The following is a 25090-nucleotide window of genomic DNA, read 5'->3' as shown; positions in this document are numbered from 1 at the left end:
AATCCTAACCTTGTCTAGCTTACTCACCTGTGGCCTTCTCATTCTTAGCATTTTCATTGGCCCTAAGGCATTCAGGTTTCATTGCTAACCCAATAGGACCTTCATGATGCCCATGTGCTCCCCTTTCCTGAAATTTGGATCTTCTCATTTGACTGGTCTTCCTCTCAGAACCCTCTCTGGGGGAGAGTGCTCTTCTCACTGCCTTTGAGCATGAAGAACAGACGTTGGCGAACCTTTGCTCCTGAGACTGTGGTTATGCAATTTCTCAGCAGTTGTAGTTCCCACTGCCTACTCACACTAACTACTCACTTCATTAGCGTGGTCTGGTGGGCTCTGAAAACATCGTTCTAGCACCCAAGCTTGCCAATGCCTGGCTTACAGCTCTCTTTACCTGTCACCTACCATCATTCTTGAGGAGCACCCCACCTACAACATGACTAAATAGTTCCTGAAACTCCTCCAAACCACTGACCACTCTTTCAGCCCCTAACCTTGTAATAAGCTTTCCAGGCTCCATCCTACTTCCAGTTATCATATTAATTTTTCTAGTTCACTGCTGTGACTTCAGACTTAATGGTTCAAAAATCTTCAATAACTCTTCACAGTTCGCCAGATAGAATCCCAGAACCTCAGTCTGACCTCAGCCCTTCAAATCAGCTCCAGCTTGCTTTCCAGGCATGTTTGTTTTGCAGTTGGCTAGCTGTATTTGATATTCCCAAGCAGACCTCTTTTCGTTTGAAATGTCTTCTCTCTAGTCTGTTTCGATTTAGTCATGCTCTCATGCCACCTCCTCTGTGATACTTGTCTTGATTGTCTCATCTGGGGATACCTCTCTTTCTTCTGATCTCCCATAATACTTGGTTCATACCTTTTAAATAATATTTCTTACACATTTTTACTTTTAATACATTGTATTGGGTTTTATGATGACTCGGACTATGAAAAGGGGTCCTGGAAAAGAGGAAGAATATATTATTGGTTAAACCTAGATTTAAAAGTATTTTATTCAGGCTGGGTGTGGTGGCTCATGCCTGTAATCACAGCACTTTGGGAGGCTGAGGCATTCGGATCATGAGGTCAGGAGTTCGAGACCAGCTTGACCAACATGGTGAAACCCTGTCTCTGTTAAAAATACAAAAATTAGCCAGGCATGGTGGTGTGCGCCTGTAATCCCAGTTACTCAGGAGACTGAGGCAGGAGAATTGATTGAACCCAGGAGACAGAGGTTGTGGTGAGCCAAGATCACGCCACTGCACTCTAGCCTGGGAGACAGAGCAAGACTCTGTCTCTAATAATAATAATAATAATAATAATAATAATAATAATAAATAAATAAATAAAATAAAAGAGTGATTTGTTCAAAAGGAAAGCCCAGTGGTGACAAGCTTTCAACGAGGCTGGTCAGTGGAAACTGGGGAAAGGAATCTTTCAATGAGAAGCAGCAAATTTTCAGTCATAGTTGGTTTAAAATAATAACTGATTTCTCCAGGTCTACAGTATTATGGTTGTGAAGGTAAAGTGTACTATGTATTTAAAAGTTTTTACCCCATGAGAAAGCAAAAGTTGAACCTGTCACCTGACTTTTAATTGTTCAAGCTAATAAAAGAAGGAAAGAGATGTGAAATGCAAATTATTATTAGTGTCCATCAGCACAACCAAGATGGTAAGTAAAATCAATGAAGAGTTTTGATCTTGTTTTCTTTAACTGCCCCACTCTTTCCATAAAATGAATTTATGTTTGTGTTTTTCAGTATATGAACAGCATTCACAGTATGAGTACATGACACATTTTTAATTAAATTTACTTGTTGGTTAGGATTCCTGAACTTGTTTATATTTCTTTGTATGTTAATTTTAATTCATCAGATTGTAAACTCACAAATACAGAAGGACAAGTTCGTCCCTTAGAGAAAAAAAAAACAAAACAGGTCTCAGCACTGTGCAACTCAGGTCTCTTTAGCTGTGTAATAAGAGGTAATCATGGCCTATAAAAACATTGAATATAGAGTTCTCTGACTAAATGAAAATATTAGCTCCACCACCTTTATCCGTAGGACTTTTGGCTAATTACTTAACATGGATGAGTCAGTTTCTTCCTTCCTAAAATGGGAATAATAGTATTTTTACTTTATGGGATGTGTAAGCACGAAATGAGATAATTGTTTTAAAATACCATAGTGCCTAACAGGTAAGAATTGCCTCATAAATGCTAGTAGTTTATTATTGTGATTGGCATTTTAGTACATCTCTTACAAGATTAATAGCACTAATATTTAGTAAAATAGAAAAAAACATTGGGGAAAAATTAATTATGTTCATTACAGTAAATTATCTATAAAGTGTACATCCAACCATTAAATTCTTAAGAGTATGCTTTTTTAAAATTCACTTTGTTTCTAAAATTTAGGTCTAGCTAAACCTAGAATTTAGTTATATGTGAGGACTTGGGTTAATGAAAAAAAATATTTGATTGAAATGTGTGGTGTTGCACTATATAAAAGAAACTAAAGAGAATCGCATTAGAGGGGAAAAGTCAGTTAAAAAATCAGGCCTCTGTTTCAAGCAAATGAGAAAAGAAGTTCCACAGTATGTCAAAATACAAACAAAGTAGATCAATGGTACAGCTATATTTTTGCCCAAATCACAACTTGGATGAATTCATTCTTCTACTAAAACAATGAATGGCTAACAGCTTCTGTCTAGAGCAGAGACAGTTTGATGAAACTCAATAGTGGTTTTACTGAGAAACCCTACTTTAAAAATTCATGTAATTTAAAACAAATTAAAGTTTTATGAACACATAGTATTTAATGTTAAAATTCATATAATTACTTTTTAAAGGAAGAATAGGTCTCTTGTAGGAAATCTGTGGAGGCGATCTCCATCAGGGGAAGATTGAGAAGGACATGCTCTTTAGGAAGTGAGCTGTCTTCCTTTTCTCTATATTTTGCTAAGAGAGGTTTGAATAGCTACTCTCTTGAGAGCTTTTCTTTTTTTCATCCTTTTTTTTTTTCTTTTTTTTTTCGAGGCTCACTGCTGAATAGTCTGTAATGGGTCTGATGGATAGAAAATAGAGGAGTAAAAGGGATTGCTTTTTCATATATGAAATTGAAATTGGTTGAATTCAACAAATAGCAATTTCAATGTATAGGAAGATAAGTCAACCAAAGTAAAGTTATTTTGAGATCACTCAGAAAATGGATATGGAGTCAATTGTAAAGTAGAATACTATATTATAAATATTCTTATACTGAAATGTTTCCTACGTGATAGGAAAGGAAAGGCTGTTCAATTCTGCCTGTTCCAGAAGAAACAATAAATATCTGTCTGACATCATTAGAATCCATTTCCTCTGAGGCACAGTGCCTTTGGTTTGTTAGTAATGGTTTTTATTTCAGCAGATATAATACATTAAAAGAGGGAAGTTGCCTATCCCATTTTGGGTGGCTGAATGTTAAAATGAAATTTTAGTTTCATAGCTGCTGTAGGTGCTCTTTTGGCTTTTAAGAATAGATTGTATGTGTGTACTTTAACAGGTTTATTATGAAAGAATAGAATTTTGACAATCATTTTGACTAATTATATTATCTTATAGAGAAAGAAAATAAAATTGATTTACCTGTGGTTACACAATTAATGGTAGGTTGTTAGATGTGTAGAGCTACTTAACATACTATTTATTCATTCACATGATTTCCCAAAGAATAACCTGGGACAGGATAAACATTCTTTAAGAGCCACCTTTCAAAAGTTAGATGGTTTTTTGCCCTAACCTTTTGAGATATATTTTTAAAGAAATATTTTATAGTTAATAAATTGTAGGAAAAATCAATCTTATTCTTATAATTACTTTTCTTACATTCCATTCTTCAGGTGTGTATATAGCTTGTATTTCCAACTTCGCAGGAAGCTTAAAAATAGGAAGTGTTACTATGTAAAAAAAAACTGACTTGAGAGAAAGAAGGATGCATATGCAAAGTGTGATATCTAGGTACAAAAGGATTAAAATAAAATTCCACAAATGGGGCCATTAATAAAATTTATACTAGTAAGTCACCAGAAGCCTTGGTAAGATGGATAATGTTATTTTAATAAAAATTGTAAATATTTCAATATTTTTACTTTAAATAAAATAGAAAATGAAAGGATAATTCCACTTTTGGCCGGGCGCGGTGGCTCACGCCTGTAATCCCAGCACTTTGGGAGGCTGAGGCGGGCGGATCACAAGGTCAGGAGATCGAGACCATGATGAAACCCCGTCTCTACTAAAAAATAGAAAAAAATTAGCTGGGCGCAGTGGCCGGCGCCTGTAGTCCCAGCTACTCGGGAGGCTGAGGCAGGAGAATGGCGTGAACCCGGGAGGCGGAGCTTGCAGTGAGCTGAGTTCCCGCCACTGCACTCCAGCCTGGGCGACAGAGCGAGACTCCGTCTCAAAAATAAATAAATAAATAAATAAAGCAAATGAATAATATTCAAAGATCGAAATAGTCATTCTGGAGCATTTTGCTCAGTGCAAAAAAGGAACTAGTCTAATTTGTGTTCTCTTCTCAGTTTTCTCTGAGGAGGTTATAAATAAGGGTGTCCATTTGTAAGCATTTTGGATGAAAAACATGTATGGTTATATAAATTTGATTTTATTGAGCTAAATAAGAAAAGGTAGATAAATTTTATACCACAAGTAAAGTCTCTGTATAATAAAGGATACTATTAAAAAAGCTAAAGGTCAATTTTTGTCTGAAGGAAAACAACATATATAACAGATAAACAGAAAAGTCTTATAAATCAATAAAAGAAATGCAAACCTGCCAATGGAGAAATGCATGAATGATAAATTAAAGGAAAGAGAATCTAAACTATTAAATTAACATGCTAATGGTACTCAGGGAAATGCATAAAATAAGGATGAGAGCAACATTTCGTATATCCACCAACAGAAATTTAAGAGTTTTGATGATGTCATGAATTAGAGAAGTTTTGGTGGTGGTGGTGTGGTGGGAAATATCTCTATATTGGGTGAAAGTGTGAGTTGGTACAATCGCTTTGGAATAGTATTTGGCCACATCCAGCAAAGTTGGAAATACACAAATACATTGAATCAGAAACTTTTGCAAATAAGCCCAAGGAGACTGTACAAATATATCCACTGTAGCATTGTTTGTTCATGAGGAAAACAAAAACAACTTAAATAATAATATGGTATGATAGTAGGATAGATATAACTAGAAATTAAAAATAATGACCTGGATGACCTGGATGTACATACATGTATTAACATGAACAGGTCCCCTAACCATAATTTTGGACTAATAAAGCAACATACTTATGGTTTATAACATGTACATAAATAGAAATAATTCTCTATATGTTGATTATGGACATCCATAAGTGGTTATTAAATAATCAGTAAATGATGAAATCTTAGCCTAGAAGAATACGCAGCAAACTTAGGAAGGGATGAATGTAAACGAGGAGAACAAAAGAGAGTAAGAAGTTGAAAACTCATAAACAGAATGAGAAAAATAAAAACATGATGAAACCCCATCTCTACCCAAAGTACAAAAATTAGCTGGGTGTGGTGACACACGCCTGTAATCCCAGCTACTTGAGAGGCTGAGACAGGAGAATCGCTTGAACCCGGGAGATGGAGGTTGCAGTGAACCGAGATCGGGCCATTGCACTCCAGCCTGGGTGACAGAGCAAGACTGTGTCTCAAAAAAAAAACAAAAAAACAACAACAAAAAACCCAAACATTCTAATGACTACTGGACTGTGAGTGAGAGAACTGGCTTTAGATCTCATTCAGCTACTAACTTAACTGTGACCTTAAACTGTTCTGGCTTCAGTTTTCTCATTTACAAAAGACAGTTTCATTATCTCATCTTAAATGTTTCTTCCAAACTTGAAAATTCTATAAGCTTTTGTAACTGTGTAACTTAGGCCTATTTTGTAAATAAGCTTTGCCTCAGTTTTCTGATCTGTAAAATGGGGACAATAGTATTACCTAACAGGGTTGTATTGAGGCCTTTATGAAATAACCCACGTAGAGCACTTAACTCTGCACCTGGCAAGTATTATATCACTCAGTAAATGTTAGCTACTGATGTGATGACTTTAAAGTATAAAGTCATGAATCAGATCAATTATGGGATACATTAATCAGAAATAATACTTTCTTCTTTATAGACTTCTTTTAGATAACAAGTTTCTGCTGGGTGCAGTGGGTCATGCCTATAAACCCAACACTTTGGGAGGCAAAGGCAGGCAGATCCCTCTGGCCCAGCAGTTTGAGACCAGTCTGGGCAATATGGCAAAAGCCTGTTTCTACAAAAGAATTAGCTGGGCGTGGTAGCACTTGCTTGTAGTCCCCAGCTACTGGGGAGACTATAGTGGGAGTATCACTTGAGCCCAGGAGGTCAAGGCTGCAGGGAGCTGTGATCGTGCCACTGCACTCCAGCCTGGGCAACAGAGGAAGACCCTGTCTCAAAAACCAACAGATGAGCCAAAAAAAAAAAAAAAACAACCAAGTTTCTATGGGATATTTTGTTAAGCTTAGTATATTTATGACTCCCAGTTGTGCTAAATATGATTTTTTAATGTATTGATTAGAAGATAGACTTCGTCTACTTGAACCATGCCCTTTCTTAAGTCTGCTGATTGTTATGGTTAAATACACACACAGAGAGAGATAAATATATGCATTTGAGGAAATACAGAGTACATCCTGGGTAGACCTGACTTAATTCTTAGATTAATTCAGTAAAATATGGATTCCTTAAATAAATGAGAAGATTTGACAATGTGCATAATTTAATTGTACAAAGACACTCCACTCTGAATGTCTTCTTGGCAAACGAAGGCCCATTAAGCCATATTTCAATACACACTCTGGGATGGAGGGTGGGGAAGGAGGGAGGGACAATTTGTAGTACACTGTATCTACTTTATGGCTACTGATTTTAAACAAATTTCAGATTACCCTTATTGTCTAATCATATGTTTGGGAGGATGGGCTATTTATGAGATGTTAGCTTTCCAGATGCTCGAACAATGTGCTTTAAATGCTGTATTCACAAATCAGCCCCCAAAATGCAGCAGATTAGCTGTTTCTAATCTTTGAATTCAGAACAAATGTGAGAAAAAGGAACACTTGCAGAGCTGTGTAGTCTCTATTACCTCATTAAAATGTATTTATAAATGAAGTAGACAGAGGAGCAAATGTCTGCACAAAACATTGCTACTTCATTAATATTTTTTTATTACAAAAGCACTTTCTATGAAATCTGTCAGCGTAGAGGAAATAAGTGAATCAGTTGGCTTTCATTTTTGTGTTTTGTTTATTTTCCCTGATATGCAAATGAAATTTTAAAAGAAATATTTTAGCAGTAAATATGAACTTAGTGAAATGAAGAAAAAGTAGGACATTGTGACTAGGGACAACATCTGGTTCAAAGTGTGTATAATGTTAAGATTTAAGTGGGGAAGTTGAACAAGATTCTAGTTTTTTCTAATGTGAGGTTTCTGTGTTAGTGGAGAAATACTATGTTATGATGGTCTTCCTGCCTAAGGGTAATTATTTAAAAGAAGGTCTCTTATTATATCAAGAGTAGCTAGAAACAAACGAACATACAAAGAAACCTTTTCTTCCCCTCTGCATTAGAAATGTCATTTAAAATACTTATGGTTTAAGAAGCACATCATCAAAAAGATTAAAAAGAGTCAAAACTAAAAGCACACTGTGACACTCTTCCCTAAATAAGAGACAGTTAATTTGATATCCTACTTGAGGAAAATCTGGTATTGAAATACCTAAAAGATCTAATAATGGATTTTATTTCTTTTAATTATGGACCTTATTCCAGTATCTATTGCTATGTAACAAATCACCCTAAAACTTAGTGACATAAAACAACTTATTTTTAAATTTTGCTTATGGATTTTTGGAGATCAGGAATTAAGACAAGCCACAGGGTGCTTTTAAATCTCGATTCCATGATGCCTGGGGTCTCAGCTAGAAAGACATGTATGGGTTGGGGCTGGAATCATCCGAAGGCTTCTTCACTCCCATGTTTGGCTTGTGGCCAGGGATGATTGTAGATTTGGGTTTGCTTGGGCCATGGACTGGACTGCCTACATATGTTCATGATGTGTGTGGCCTGGGCTTCTCACAACATGGCATCTGGTTTCTGAGAGAGGCCCCTAAGAGAAAGCTTCCTAAGAGGGAACACTCAAACAAAAAATCCAAGAGAAAGTTCTGTTGTCACTTAAGGACTAGCTAGGAAATTTTACATACCACTATTTCTACTGCATTCTATTGGTTGAAGCAATTATAAGCCTGTCCAGATTTCAGGGAAAGTGATATAAACCTCACATCTCCCTGAGGGAGTGTCAAAAATTTGTGGCCGTTTAAAATCTTCCACAGGTGGTTTCAAGGTGTTTATATCTAATTCGGCATATGTTTTGTTGGTCCAATCTCTGATTATCTTTAAGATTTATATGATGAAGCTTACAAGTGCATGTGTGTATGCATTTTAAACATTTGAGATCGGTATTATTCTTTTATCTGTTGAATTTCTTTATGAATGTGTACATTCAGAGGTAGAAAATCTCTTTTTCCTCTAAAGATCCAAGGACTAACAAGGCCTTGTGTTAGTCAAGGAGAATAGAATATTGATGTGGTTTGGATGTTCTGTCCCCTCCTGTTGAAATGTGACCTCTATGTTAGAGGTAGGCCTAGTGGTTGGTGTTTGGGTCATGGTAGGGAATCCCTCATGAATTGCTTGGTGCTGTCCTCACAGTAATGAGTGAGATCTCACTCTAGGAGATCTGGCTGTTTAAAAGCACCTGGCACCTTCTCTTTCTCTCTCTTGCTCCCTGTCTCACCATGTGACATGCCTGTTCCTCCTTCGCCTTCCGCCATGATTGTAAACTTCCTGAGGCCCTTACCAGAAACAGATACTGGCGCACCACAGTTCCTATACAGCCTGCAGAACCATGAGCCAAAATTAACCTATTTTCTTTATAAATTACCCAAGCTCAGGTATTCCTTTATAGCGGTGCAAATGGACAAACACAAATATGTAAATGTGATTTACATTTATTATTAGATAAGATAATTATAGGGATGAAATTGGGTGAGAGGAAGACATAGAGAGGAGAATAAATGGAGGAATAGATGAGTGTCAAAGTAGAATGAAAACAAAAGGAGGCCAAGGAAAAGCAGGTGGGAAAAAAATGAGGGAGGGAGATACAGTGGGAGGAAGAGGAAGATCAAAATAGGAGAAGGTGTCAGAGGAAGAAGAGCTCTCTGGGTAATTAGATGAGTGTTGAACAAATGATAGCACTGCTATTTGGACTGTGAAATATTTAATTCTACTCTTTTTGCCTCTAAATAATCCTATTGCTTTACTTGTCAATATTTTAATAATTCCACTCTGGAATGGGAAACCAGAGAACTTATAATAGTGTAAACACTTTTGTTATGGTTAGGCTGTATTCTAAGGTAGTGTTTCTCAAATTTTAATGTGCAAATGAATCACCATGGAGCCTTTTTAAAATAAGAATTTTGATTCAGTAAGCCTGGGGAAGAGCCTTCGATTCTGTCTGTATAACATATTTTCCAATTATACCACTGTTGTTATTCCTTGACTCACACTTTGAGTAGCATGGTACTCAGGGCAAGATGAACGGGAAGAGAAGGCTGACTGTAAGGAAGCATGGTCCCATGAAAGAACACCAGTGGAGGGTCATGGTCTCTGGACTCAGAGTCCAGAGTATGCATCCAATTCTTTGTCTTTGTGCCATCTAACCATAACTCCCACATGCTGTTGCCGTTGCAAAAGAGTAGATAGTAATATTTACCTCACTGCATTGTTAGGATTTCATGAGATTTCTATTTATGGGATACTGGGTCTTAAGAATATTTGATGACTGTTATGTCAGTGTTTTTTTTTAAAAAAAATTATTTGCTAGATTTAGGGGGAACAGGTGATATTTGGTTACATGAGTAAGTTATTTAGTGGTGAACTGTGAGATTTTGGTGCACCCATCACCTGAGCAGTATATGCTGAACCCAATTTGTAATCTTTTATCCCTCATTCCCTTTCCACCCTTTCCCCTGAGTCCTGAAAGTCCATTGTATCATTCTTCTGCCTTTGCATCCTCATAGCTTAGCTCCCACTTATGAGTGAGAACATAACAATGTTCAGTTTTCCATTCCTGAGTTACTTCACTTAGAATAATAGTCTCCAATCCCATCCAGTTCTTGCAAATGCCACTAATTCATTTCTTTTTATGGCTGAGTAGTATTCCATCATATATACATACATATATGTATGTATATGTATGTATACATATATACATATACATATATGTATATATGTAAGTGTATAGAGGTATATATATGTCTATTCCATCATATATGTGTATATATATACATACACACACACACACACACACCCCCCACACACAGTTTCTTTATCCACTCGTTGATTGATGGGCATTTAGGTTGGTTCCACATTTTTGGAGCTGTGAATTGTGCTACTATAAACATGCATGTGCTGGTATCCTTTTTGTATCCTTTTTGTATAATGACTTCTTTTCCTCTGTGAGTCCGTTGTCTCTGAAGACCTAGCATAGTGCTCTCAAGAAGCCTTGGTTTTAGAGAACAAAAGTCAAGTATAGATGTTCATTTTTGTTTTAGTGGGGGAAAATAAAACCCTCAAAACAATGGAAAGCAAGGGCTTGCCTGCCTGTATTGTGGAGGAGGAGGAAATGAACAATATAATTTTTTTCTCATAATTTAGCTTAACACAACTGGATAGGAAAAAAATATCTTTCAGACAGCACTATGTTGACAAAATATTGGCAAACCTATTTGGAAAGTTACAGTTGATAAACAGTCCAGGTCTTAAAATTCAATTCTATCTAAGAGGACTAAAGTGCAGTTGAAACCATGTCACTATCCTTTTTACATTATTTAAAATAACGATCCCTTTGTGGATTAAGTTCATACCTTGGTATAAACTTGTAAATCATCTTTGATGAACTGGCAAGTATCTACTTTACATCTTCGACCCCACTGAAATGTGTGCCAGTTTTACTAGAGTGAATTTCTCCTGCTTCATGGTAGTGACTTCTTCCAAACACACACACACAAATGCATACATATACACACCCACACATTTAAATATATGACCCTTTAGCTGACCAATGACTATGTCTTATAGTCTGTCAAGTGTCAGCTCAAAATTACTTTGCAGACCTTATAGCTGCCACATAATACCCCTTTCTGAGCATACCTCTATCATGTTGTAAATAAACAGCCTTTTATACATTATTTTGCACTTTTGACTGTGTCAGTATTCGTATTTCGTACATACCACATTTCCTGGCACATGTAACCTGAGAAAATCTGTCTTCTGAAACTCAGGAAAGACCACATATCTTTGAATTCCACATTAAGGAAAACTGGCGGTTCACTAGATTTTGAACCAAAAGTCTTAAATTTCTTTGGAAAATTTTAGACTCAATAAAAATTTGAAGCATGGATATTCCAGTCCTTCCATGGAATACAGCATTAATCTGAAAGGATCTTCTATTGAGGTGATAATTATCTGACTTTTCAGTCTACTGACAAGTAGATATCTACTGAGTTAGTGTCCAGTTGAGTGAAAGAATATGGTGTCACCATTACTGACAAATGCTGGAATGTCTGCAATCATAAGGCTCTCTAATTAAAAAAAATATGTAAGCAAGACACATCCTCAGGGATATACCTACAGATTTCATGTGGCCGATTTCATAACTATCTCCAAATCACTGACCTAGACTGTTAAGCAGTAAAGAATGTATTTAACAGGATATCTGATAGAATAGTTTCATCAGTATACTGAGTGAATTTCCTGCATATGAATATATTCTGTTGATGTCAGCCAAATTGTTTGTTTTTCAAGTACCATTTTTGAAAGATCATTTGATACACAGTTTATAATTGGGGAGCCTAACAGTTTTTGCCTGAATATTGGTGCTGGGCCCCGAATAGAAGAAAATGATGTTGATTCTAAATTGACTTCCAGTTGAGAGATCTCATTTATCAGGTAAGGAAAGAGGGCACTATGCTGCTCCGTCTCCTGTGACTTAAAAAGCGGTGGTTGGGGTTTTCAAGGAGGATGAGAAAGTTAAAAGTTAAGTTTACTTTTTAAATCATGTGGTGGTTCAAAATGATAAAGTATAGTTCTTACCTCTAATTTCCATAAATGGAAAATTGTGAATACTTGTTTTAGAAACTTGCACAAGCATTATTTCGCTTAGTTGGCTACCACTAAGTTGGATCCTTGTAGACTTTGGCAGAAGGTAGCAAGTGTGACAGAGGCTGTTTCTCTGAAACGATAAAGGAACATTAGAACATGTGGGTCCTATTATTTCCTTTTAAGAAACTTACAAGTACAGAATTGCTGCACCCTCGCCATGGCTAATAACTCACTTAAAATTCACACAAACTGACTTAAAAATGCAAGGGCCTCAAGCACTGCGTTCCAACTGTGCATATTCTAATTATACTGAATGCATGCAGTCTGTGTCCGAAGAATGTGTCAGCTTATGGAGAACAGGGGGTGTTTCTAAGGCTTAGCCCCAGAGTTCTCAAATTGAACATTTGGAGAGCCAAAATACACAATGGAAAATACACACAATCTTGCTGTTTTCAATTAGGAGTGAGCTCCTATTTCTTCGACTTCAGCAGGTGGCTATTCATCATTCAAATGAAAAATGTTTAGTAATGTGAATGTGATATTTTGGAATTTTACAATTGAGAATCAACGATTAAAAACTTTATCTTTCCTCTTCTATCAGCAACTTATAATGGTCTCATCCTAACGTTTCTGTCCTCTGACGTGTTACTTAAGAGCTTTTCAAAAGTGGACTTGACCTTCTTCCCTTTTATGTCAGTGGTCGGTTATATAATGAGGACAGTGCTCCATTAAAGAGTGTTTTGTATTTGTATTTGTAGCACAAAAGAAGTGGCAATACAGTATTCATTTGATGATTCTATCATTTAGAGCTATCAATTCAATGGGGTCAGGACCCAGGATATTTTAAAATTATGAGCTTGTTTATATTTATTAATTAAATACATATTTTAACATCTGCATTTGAATGGGTTTTTCTTTTGCATTATTCTTGGAACACATAAGCTCTACGAATAACTAATATTAAAAATAACAGCTTGTGAATTCACTTGTGATGGGAATTTAACATATACCAAAAGGGAATATTTTGTGATATTCTTTGTGTACAGACTGGCAAATAATCACTGAAATATAAACCAAACCACACATTCACATAATGTGAAAATTATGGAATTCTCTAATGATGTTGTTATTTACAGTATCAAATGGGAAGCCAAGGAGAAAGTGAGTGCCTATGGGTACTCAGTGCTGGGCTTAGTTGATTCACACATAGTATATTCAATTATTTCCAGGTGGAGTCCAAGCAAAATCAAACAACTTATCTAAGGTCACCTAGCCTATAAATGTTGGAGTTGGGGCCTGTTTAATTCAAAATGTGACTTTTAAACCTGGCTGCATTGTTTCCAATTTTGAATCCATCTTTTGTTAATTTACTTTAGGCTTTACTTTAAAATTTCTTTGGAGAATTTTTTTAAAAAACATTTTGATTCTTCACAGAAATATCTAGCTCTTCTTTAGTTAGATGTCCCTTTAAGAATGTCGTGGGACTGAACTAGAACTGTGGGAGTATTTTCTTTGTAAAAAGAATCAGTAAAGAATGTCCCTTTTGCATCCTATCTGCTTGTGGGATATTCCCTAAACAGAATAGTTTCCAGATATGCATGAACAAAACCCAGGATTCTGTACTTAGATCTGCATTTTTAAAAATGTTGATGAAAATCTAGATACTATATACCTAAAGTAAAGGGCAGAACATTAGCTGCCTGCAAACACAGTGATTGCTTTCTTCCTTAGGAAGCTAAGGATTTCTCAGCATGAGATTTTATTTATAAACAGTACTGTCTCTCTTACAGGAGGTTCAAAATAAGGTCATCTTTTTGACTGTTCAGATTGAAGCACTAAAATAATTATTGCTCTGTTAACATGCTAGACAAACGGCAAAGCCATTTTGGATCTGAGCCTTTATTTGCGGAATTAGAAAGGCATAAAGTGAATATTGACCCAAGATAAATACTCACTAAATGAAAAATGAAAATTGTGAAATGCCTACAAGATGAAGTTCGGATCATTTCTGAAGAAACCACTTCAAGAATTCTATAGAAATCATTCTGCATCATTTGTTTTGAAGCTACTAAACTTGATCTGTGAGTGATTATTTTCTATAGCTCATGTGTAATGAATACTTGCAGTCAGATGACTGGGCATTATTTATTCAAATGATTGTACGAGAAAAACAGATTGCTTTCCATAGTGACCTGGGAAGCCAAAAACATTGAAGATCTGGGTAGTGCATTAATCATAAAATTTAAAAAGAAAAATTAAATATGAAACAAATTGGTTCATGGAGTTAGTTGTAAAACCTGGTTGCTATGCTGAGCTACTGATTACAGGTATCACGGTCTCTATGAGAGGGTAGATGATTGCACTAGACTGGTGGTCTCTGTGGGTGATAAAGGCAAAGTGTTTAAAAGGTTGCTCTGACTGTGAAGTCTGTCTGCTTGAGGAGGTTGTGTGTGTGGGTGTGTGTGCAGGCACACATGGTCTCAGCTGTGCATCTGCAGGCATTCATGTGGAGGATGCTATTGTTTAACCCAGAATTGCCTAGAATTGCCATGTTGCAATCAGAACATTTGTATTATTTTAACAATGGTTTATTATGATATTTTGCCCATCAGTAATTTTTAAAAGAGGGGTGAATGTGTTCAAGAATTAGTTTGTGAACCTTTTTTCCTTTGTGTTGCTTTATAAGCCCTGAATGTCTATAAAAGTTCCAGTGTGTCCCTGATTTTGCTTCCTTTTAAAATAAAGTCCTTTGTTTAATTTTGCAATTCAGTGTGTAAGGAGAGAGTGAATAGAATGAGAACTTAACTTGAACTCTGTCTCTATTCAAACTTAAAAGTCAGTATGTCATTCAGATAGAACAGAAAACAGGCTAATATGATAGCAGCCAGGATCTAGCAAAGCATCCGGCACTTCACCAATAGACCTTAGTGAATTGAGTGTTAGTGGAACCGTGGTCACTGAGTACCTAACCCACATACCAAGAGCTGTGTACTCTGAGTTACCACAGAATTCTGGCTGCTGCTCATTCTCCTTCCTTCCTTTGGATTGATATCTTTCTGACAATCATAAGATGTCTATCTCAACTGTCTCCTCAATCTATGCAATCAACCTTAGAGAATACAAGAACACAATCGTGTATTTAATCATCCTCAGTGTTACCCTAAAATCTATTCTGAACATGTAAAAATTCATTATATTTACCCTAACTTCTATTCTGAAGTTCAGTGTATCTCCTGTAATTATAAAGTCTCTATTGAACATCTCTAAGCATACTACACTTGAATTTCAAACTCAACATGTTCAAAACTGATTTCATCTTTTCCCATTTCCCTCCATCACTGTTAATGACTCCCAGAGTTTAAGCTAGAAAGCTGCATCATCTTAACCCCCTTCCCCCATTACATCTCATCCTACACAATCAGTGGGTTGCTGAGCACAACTCATTCCACTTCATATGTGCCTCTTTCCTTGTTGATGTTGTCTCAATTCAAGCTCTGATCACATTTGAAGACTATGTGAGCTGCTGTTCCTTTTCTCCCTCCCCTTTCTTTACCTTTTTAATGTTGAAAATATTCTACCATTCTCTCCACAGGATGATCTTGTGGCTCCTTAGCGTGTTATACAAGGCCATTCAACATCTGGCCCTAATTGGTTTATCTTCCCCATTATCCATATTCCCTGGAGATGCTGTGTTCCCAGCCATACTGATCTGCTTATTATTCAATGAAAACACCTTTACTTGGTTGACTTCCTGCCATTCTCTTGTGTTATTAGTTGATTTTCCCTGGAATTCCCTTCTCACTTCTTTTCCTGTCAACTAGGGGAGCACGTACTCCTCCTTAAGGTTCCTTTCTCTGACGCGGAGTAAATATTTATTAAATAACTAAAAAAGTTTGGTCTCATCTATTCACTGAAGCCTTCTCAGAACACTTGGCACACACCTTTGTTACAACGGCATTTCATAGATTCTATTTTAATTACAGAATATATGTGCTTTTTTCTGCTTAGCCTGTGAGTTCCTTTAAAGCTAGTGCCAAAGTTTATTAATCTTTTCCTAGCACATAGCCTGGTGCCTGCACATAGTAGGCATTAAATAAATATTTGCTGAGTCAGACCACTCAGGTAGTAGCCAGAAAGTATTGCCTCTATATTGGTGGTATGAATGAACCTTATTTCCAGGGGTAATGTGGGGTGTCCTTATGATTCCGTAACCATTGTGTTTAGGGTGGATATGCCTCACCTTCTCATTGTGGAGGCTGAGTTTATAGTGGATGAATCTTTCTGGAGAGACCTTCATATTAGAAATAACTGGCAGTCTCTGTGGACCAGCATCTTTTGTGACTTGAATGTCTGTGACCGTCTACAAAGAAATATCAATACCTTGAGGGCAAACATCAGGGACTCTGCTTTTGTGTTCTTTGTGGAGTTGAATTCATGACCTATTTGTTCAGGTCGATAGTGTTTCATTGTTGTTGTTTTTACTTCTAATCTGGAAATAATTTCAAATTTACAGAAAATTTGCCAACAATAAAAATAACACAAAGAACATTCCTCTAGCTTTTACCCAGATTCAGCTAAACATTTTACCCCATTTGCTTTATTTTATTTTATTTTATTTTTTGAGACGGAGTCTTGCTCTGTCACCCAGACTGGACTGCAGTGGTGCGATCTCAGCTCATTGCAAGCTCTGCCTCCTGGGTTCACACCATTCTCCTGCCTCAGCCTTCTAAGTAGGTGGGACTACAGGTGCCCGCCACCACGTCTGGCTAATTTTTTGTATTTTTAGTAGAGACAGGTTTCACCGCATCAGCCAGGATGGTCTTGAGCTCCTGACCTCGTGATCCACCTACCTCGGCCTCCCAAAGTGCTGGGATTACAGGCGTGAGCCACCGCCCCTGGCCCCTATTTGCTTTATCATTTGTGTGCTCTCTCTCTTTCTGTCTCAGACGTTTTTTTATTCCTGAACTGTCTGAGGATATTATACACCATGGCCCTTTGTACCTATCCACATCAATATGTGTTTCCTAAGGATCAGGTATTGTTTTATAAAACTACAGTGCAATGATCAATATCAATAAATTTGTCATTAATAAAATACTTTAACCTACCATTTATATTTCAGTTTTATCAATTGAGCCAATAACTTCCTTTAGAGTATATTTTTCCTTCCAGTACAGGATACAGCCTTGGGTCAGGCAGTGCATTTTGTTGTCGTCTCCTTACTTTCCTTTAATGCAGACATTTACATAGCCTTTCTTTGTATTTTCTGACATTGACTTTTTGAAGAATACAGTGTACCCCCACCCCCTTTTTAATAGGAAATTTCTTATGTTGGGATTTAATAGGTCAGTAGATTTTGCTAATTTTTCTTAAACTAACTGGTAGCTAGATTTGAAGTATTAATGGGTTATTAGTATATCTAATATGAATAAGTAGTACATTAAAGTTATTGCTTAATTTTCTTAGAGTAAATTGATACTAATTATGAAACTTCACCTAGAAATAAAACATCATTTTTTAAAAAGTTTACATCTAAGAGGAACAGATTGAATATGCCAATATTTTGTAAATAACCAGGCTCTTTCTGATACTGCAAGGAGAAATAAAATAATTATTACTGAGTTTCCATTGATATTAAAACCAAACGAAATAGTTGTACTGGAGCATAGGTTAACTTTTCTTTTTTATTTTTTTTTCAAATGAAGTATTCTTTTCAGTTTTGAAATGTTAAATGCCAAGAAGATCAAATTCTCTTTCAGACCCTTATTTTGATCAATTAATTGATATTAAGTCTTTGAATAAAGGCTTTTGTTGTTATTTTGAGGGAAGTGCACTATTTTGACTACAGGTACTTAAAAATTAATTCCTTACAGAATGAAAACCTGAAGGTATTAAAACACAATACATGAATATTTAATAGATAGCAAATATTTAGACTGGTTAAACAAGAAAGAAAATTAGCATCAAATTAAATAAACTGCTGTGGATATTTATCCCCAATATTGGAGAGAATTGTGTGGTATGGTGTTTCTGTTTGTTGTTGTTTGTCATCTGTTCTGCCATCTCAGCTAAACTCATGAATTGAGAAGCAGCCTGGGCTTATTTCCACAACATTCAGACCTTACTGTGCATTTACACTTGCTTACAATATGCTTCTCTTTTCTTTCCAAGCGTGGTCATCTTTCATTTTCACACCATAGGGTGCTCTGTACAGCCACTGAACACAGTGCAGTCAAATTGTTATAGGCAGCAAGGTAGAAGAAATACTGTCAAATGCCATTTTTTTTACAACTTTAATTTGTTTTTCTGTCTTCATTGTTTATGATAACCTCCTAGAAACTTGAAAATAGCATTTCCTTCCCTGCTGTTTTTGTCATTTGTGTTTAGAAGACAAATCTTTTTTCAATGAAAAAATAGTTGCCTTTAACTGAGAAGAAAAAATGGCAAAGCTATACAATTTTATTTTCCTTTGTAATCACAATGTTTTCTTTTCTTTCTTTATTGGATTTTTGGGTGGAATTTATAAGAAGAATTAGGGAAGCAGTGGCTGGCAGAGGCAGGATAAGGCACTTGTGAGCATGACTCTGGAGTCTCGCTGCTTGGGTTCAAATCCTGGCCTAGAAGTTAACAAGCCCAGTGATCTCCGGCAGGTTACCTCATCTCTCTGTCCTCTGTATTGTCATTTGTAAAATAGAGGTTACATAATGATACCTAACCATAAAGTTAGAGGTCACCATAAAGTTAGAGGTCATGAGGATTGTTGAACCAATACTTACAGATACTTAAAACAGTGTCTATAATATAGCAAATGGTATGTATTTGTTAAATAAAAATAAGTCTCCTTCCTCTTAATCTTATTATACTCTTCCTTCTTCCCTTGTGGTGTGAGTTAGTGAAAGCCAATGTTCACAGCTTTTCAGAGGGTCATCTTCAGAGTGATAGGGGACCTTTCAGTGAAGAAATCTGGATGTTTTCTGAAATCTTTGCAAAAGTCAAAATGTGTCAGTTTGCCACACATCCTTGTGCTTGGCTTAGTTGGGAGAAGGCATTATTAAAAGGTTACATATGTTTATGTGCCAGTAGGCCTCTGATCACTCACAGCCTGCCCTCATTTTGATTTGGCAGAAGCCCACTGTAGTTCTTGTGAAGAACATTTATGTTCGTTCAAAATTTCACAGATACCAGGTATGTAAACTTGAAAGAAACATACTTTCAAAGATGACCCAAGGAAGCATGTCCTCAACCTTCCAAAAATGCTCAAGCCAACATAAAAAGTAAAGTATATAAATATATATTTGAAAAAATTAGTTGTAATCCTTCAGGCCTTAATATGTCATCTTTATCTAAATGTATTTAAAATGAATCATTTTGGGGGCCTAGTAGGTCCCCAAATACTAAAAATATAGGTAGTTTACATTTATTTTCTGCTGAAGGAAGCAACAGAGAAAATATGGTCTCTTAGAATTCCAGGAATTTGAGGGCATTTCAATATGTGGGAACCATTTTTTAGTAATCATAGGGTCACATAAAATAGTTTATTTACAACATCGAGGACACAATATCCTGGATGACAGCTTTTACGATCTATTGAAATATAAAACTCTCAGTGAAGCTAAAGACACCCTAAAACCAAAGAGGTACAAAGTCAGAGTAAATGTAAACTTCTGGTGATTTGTCATGATATGGCTGAGGCTATATTTTAAGAGAAAAAGGTCACCTAGCACTTAAGGATAATAGAAAATTAAATGAAGTTCACATATTGGACTTCATATCATGAGAACTTAAAAAGCAAATAACTCTCCAGTTTATTTAAATGTTGCATTTATGGTAACAATTTTTCTCTTAACTATAATAACAATAGATTTAAATAACAATAAAACATTTTTAAAAACAGTGAAATCATCTCACTACCACCATGTGTCTGTTGTCATTCCTGAATGTGTGGCACATAGTTATTTGCTTTATTGTTCATTGTTGGTAGCTCAGGAAGCCTGGTTTTCTTTCTGGACTGATTTCCCAGAACTGCTGATAAAAGGCTTCTAAGAAGAGTTTTAATGAGCTATTGACATGACTAAGCTGTTATTTATTTATTTATTTATTTATTTATTTATTGAGATGGAGTCTCTCTGTCTCGCTGTGTTGTCCAGACTGGATTGCAGTGGCGAGATCTCGGCTCACTGCAACCTCCGACTCCCTGGTTCATGTGATTCTCCTGCCTTAGCCTCCCGAGCAGCTGGGATTACAGGCATGTGCCACCATGCCCAGCTAATTTTTGTATTTTTAGTAGAGTCAGGGTTTCACCATGTTGGCCAGGATGGTCTCCATCTCCTGACTTCGTGATCCGCCCGCCTCGGTCTCCTGAAGTGTTGGGATTACAGGCGTGAGCCACCGCGCCCGGCCTGACATGACTAAGCTGTTTATCAAAATGCTCCCTTTGCTTATACCTATATTGAAGGTAGCAAGAATGTCTTAAGCTAATGAAGAAATGAGTATTATTAATATGTAAAGAAGAGATACTACATTTAAACTGGTAGACATAAATGCCATTATGATTTCTGTAGTTTACTGGAAAATAAACATGGGGCTGGAATTGTGCTATTTGAGAAGCACAGCTGGAAGTGTTTCGTGGACTATGCATCTACTTAGACTTTTAAAGTGTATACATTCTTAATACACACTTAGGAAGAACCTTGAGACAAGGAGACATGTTCCACTATCTGGAAAGGGTGGATGTTACAAGATGTGTTAAGCTGAATCCTCAGTGAATGTTCCATTGCATAGTTCTGTAAATTGTTCCAGGATCTCATAATGGTTAGACTACTATCAATAAATTTCTCCCACGTTTTGTTTTGTTTTTTCATGAGTTTGTGCCAAAGGCATGTATTTTAAAGCTGGATTTTCCGCCTCACTGTCATGTTTTCCATGTTGCTCTCAACAATTTCCCTCTAGGGACATTTTGATTGTCTGGAATGGAAAGGTGAGAATATGCTGGAAGGATATAAATCATGAGACTCTCTACAGGATTCGTGTTAACTGTGATTTACCAGAGGAATAGAAAGAAATAACGAATTATCTTATGTTTAATTTATCTTAAATAATTTAGATGTTTCTAATGGTAGTCTTGCCATAACAAGGTTAATTCTTTACTGTTGTAGTGTGCAGTCAACTGTGGAATTTTTTTTTTCCTTGATGATTAAAAGGTCATTTGATGCACTTTTTAAAGAAGGCTTTCCATTTTAAAGTCAGTGAGAAACCTCTCAAATAGATCTGAATTAACCACAGTTGATTTTAATGACACAATTTAGAAAATGAGAATAAACACAAAACACTTTGGGTTTGTTCATCTATGTTAATATGTGCATTCTGTCATCTTCCTTTAGACTGGCACTTATTTAAATATTAAACCATCCTTTACACTGTTTATGTGGTGATATAGCTCAAGTTGGCTCTTTCCTATATTTTGCTTAGTCATTAAAATTTTTGCATATAGTTAATTAAATTGCATAAAATATAATTAGCTTAGCTTCGAGTGCTAAGGAATCAATGAGAGAAGAGAACAGATTCAAGGTTTTTGTAGTGAGTAGATACAAAGCTGCATTTGTGTCGGTGCCAGCAATGGAGGCAGCAGGGAATCATCGAGACAGGGCAAGCAGCCAGCCTGGGATCTGAGCCTAAGCTGAGTGGAGAGGGTTTTGCATATACCTTTGAAAAAGTGCATCAAAGTCAGGTATGCAGACTGCAGTTGGAGCACATGCAGGCATAAGAGGTTAGCTATTCAGAACTTTGAGTTCCCCCGACCGGGCAGGGAAAAAGCCCAGTTCCTTAGTACACTGGTGTAGTCAGGATCCCTGCCTTGGGAGGTTCTTAAGTGCTTTTTGTTAGACTCCAGGCTGAAACTTGGAAAGAGGAAGATGCAGTAATTTGCCACACCTGGCAAACCCTGACACAGTGTTGTTGCCATACCCACATTTGACTGGGGTTGGCAATGATTAATTATGTAGTGGGACAGACAATATAGTCAAGTGAGGTCCTGAGCAAAATACCTGTTTTATTTGTGGTTCCTTCTCTACTACTTTGATATTTTAACTTTAAAATGAAGCTGCAAGGGAGTTTAGCTGGTAAAGAGAAAATAAAAAGTTGGGTTGGAGAGAAGTCTGCACATATCCATTCATTAATTCAGTCTTTCATTCAACAAATATATTTTGAATACCTTAGTATGTAATTACCCAAAGTAAATGAATATTCATTCATATTTGAAATTCAAATTCCATTTTGCTAATGAACAGCCCAGTGTTTACCCAGAGGTACAGAGTTAGCCCTGGCAAAACTAATTTGATCCCTAATTTTTTTTTTGTTTATACAGTTCAGGTCTCTGCAAAGTCTTGGCTGGAACCAAAAGGTGGGTTGATCTTGGCTATGAACATCATCTGACAGAGCAAGAAATGGTAGCTATAGTAATTGGATGTGTAATTTACATTGAGAGTCAGTGTTCCCTTAACAGGTCAGAGTGCAAGCATGCTGACATTGTTGATGTTAATTGCTAATACCTGTTGAATGTTTCGAATGTGCTAGGCCCTGTGGTATTAAGCAAGTTTTTTCCATTACCTCATCTAACAGTTTAAGTAGAAATAGGTGCTCTTTGGGTAGTGTCTGTCTCTGTGGCCCTACAGATTTGGCCTCACCCTCTCCCTCTCCCTAGAACTGTAATGAGAATAATCTCATTTGGTCATCTACTTGCAATACACAATCCTAAAGAGCAGCATAGAATTCTTGTCTGACTCAGGTCCTCTGGGAAGTCAGCCTGAAGAATTCAGATTTTCCCTATTATATTTGTGATGTTTCACCATCTGATGGGCAAGATGTTTTGTCTTTTGTATATAAAATTTAAGCAACTGTACCAGCATCAAATATGTACTTCCAGTTGAAAATGTATGTAGATCAGTTTTCTATATTCAAGAATTTAACATTTTAAAGTTGATTTTGGGCTTTTCCACATACAATTGTCTCCTCTTTTTATAAATAAAGATATGCTTTTGCATAGACACTTAAGTTTCCAGAGTATTTTTGTGGTTTCTAGAATGCATATTTTCATTTTATCTTAAATAGATGAGAGAAGATTTTTTTGTTTGTTTGTTTGAGACAGAGTTTCACTCCTGTTGCCCAGGATGGGGTGCAATGGCATGATCTCAGCTCACTGCAACCTCCGCCTCCCGGGTTCAAGCAATTCTCCTGCCTCAGCCTCCTGAGTAGCTGGGACGACAGGCATGTGGCATCATGCCTGGCTAATTGTTTGTATTTTTAGTGGAGACTAGGATTTCACCATGTAGGCCAGGCTAGTCCAGAACTCCTGACCTCAGGTGATCCACCCGCCTCGGCCTCCCAAAGTGCTGGGATTACAGGTGTGAACCACCATGCCTGGCTAGATGAGGTAAGTTTTAACAAAAAATATAACTGATATGGTTTGGCTCTGTGTCCCCACCCAAATCTCATCTCGAATTGTAATTCCCATGCATGGAGGGAGGGAAGTGATTGGATCATGGGGCCAGTTTCCCCCATGCTGTTCTCCTGATAGTGAGTGAATTCTCACAAGACCTGATGGTTTTATACATAGAACTTTTTCCTGCACTCTCACTTCTCCTCCTGCCTCCTTGTGAAGAAGGTGCCTGCTTCCCCTTCGCCTTCCGCCATGATTGTAAGTTTCCTGAGGCCTCCCTAGACATGCAGAAGCTCTTTCCTTTGTAAATTACCCAAATCTGGGTATTTCTTTATAGCAGTGTGAAAATGAACTAATACAATAGCTGAACACTTTCCTTCTGACAGGAGGAATAACATGGTGAACATAGTGTTTGCAGATTTTGTATTCAAGCAAGTTATTTTAAGTATTGCTCTTTTACATAATTAAAATCAAATTATATGCAATTTAGTGTTCTGGTTATATCTAGGTATAGGTAGTTTTGCTATTGATTTCCTGTATGTTGTATGTGTCCTTTTAATAGGCCTTGGGTCTTTTTTTAGCAGTGGTAATTAAAATATGGAGTTGTAAGTCATAATACAAAGATATCCTTTGTAACTCTGCATGTTTTTTCTCAATGACATTTTGCAAAACCCTAGTTTAGATTCATAGCTAAGATATTGATATAGGCACTCAATCCAGATTTTCCAAGTTTTATGTGTTCTGTTGTGTGTGTGTGTCTGTGTGTGTGTGTATTTAGTTATATAAAATAAAAATATGAAACACATAACAAATTTGTATGCCATCCTTGTGTAGGTACGATGCTAATCTCTCTATTATCCAATTTTAGTACATGTGCTAAAGAAGTGGGCACAGGCCTTGGGTTCTTATGCATCAGAACTGGCTTCATTACTCAGTGATGAGAACAATTGTTTGGGGTGTAATGCTCTGAATTTCCTGTCTTGAAATCCTTGATTTTATATTTCTATTTATGTTTTATAAGTGAAGTCTGGTGGGATAATGGAGCATGCCCAAGACTTGAAGCCTTAGTTCAGGTGACCATTTGTGCTGTTGTCCAGTTCTGGCTTCCCCACCACTGAGGATCACAAGCCCAATCTTTCCTCCTTCCCTGATCCTGCGCAACAATTGCTGCTGTCCTCAGCCCCTGGCAGAGAGGGTCAGGGTCTGAAGCAAGAGCCCCACAGGTCTTAGAACAGAGCATTGATGTGACCATAACTTCTAGGAGTGCCACCGTGGTGCCTCAGTGGGGCAAACCTCTGACTTCTGAACTAGATACCTAATGCATCCTCGTGTAGGGACTGTAGTGCTCCTGGGGGTCATTCTTCTGCTTGTGGGCTTGCATAGTAGAGTTGTGTGTGGAAAGGGAGAT

The 25090-nt window shown here is 36.8% G+C and overlaps 1 protein-coding gene and 1 non-coding gene across 4 annotated transcripts in view; one reads left to right on the top strand and one right to left on the bottom strand.

Annotated features, from left to right (window-relative positions):
• PRKD1 (protein kinase D1) overlaps positions 1 to 25090 on the top strand; it is a 355629-nt gene that overhangs the window by 97129 nt on the left and 233410 nt on the right. The window lies entirely within an intron of this gene.
• LOC140710153 (U6 spliceosomal RNA) lies at positions 24472 to 24574 on the bottom strand. Its single transcript, XR_012091115.1, has one exon. It is a non-coding gene; the product is annotated as a U6 spliceosomal RNA (small nuclear RNA).

This window comes from Chlorocebus sabaeus, chromosome 24 (genome assembly GCF_047675955.1).
Source record: "Chlorocebus sabaeus isolate Y175 chromosome 24, mChlSab1.0.hap1, whole genome shotgun sequence".
Lineage (NCBI taxonomy): Eukaryota > Metazoa > Chordata > Mammalia > Primates > Cercopithecidae > Chlorocebus > Chlorocebus sabaeus.
The sequence above is the reverse complement of the archived record's forward strand: the minus strand, read 5'-3'. Positions and strand labels throughout refer to the sequence as shown.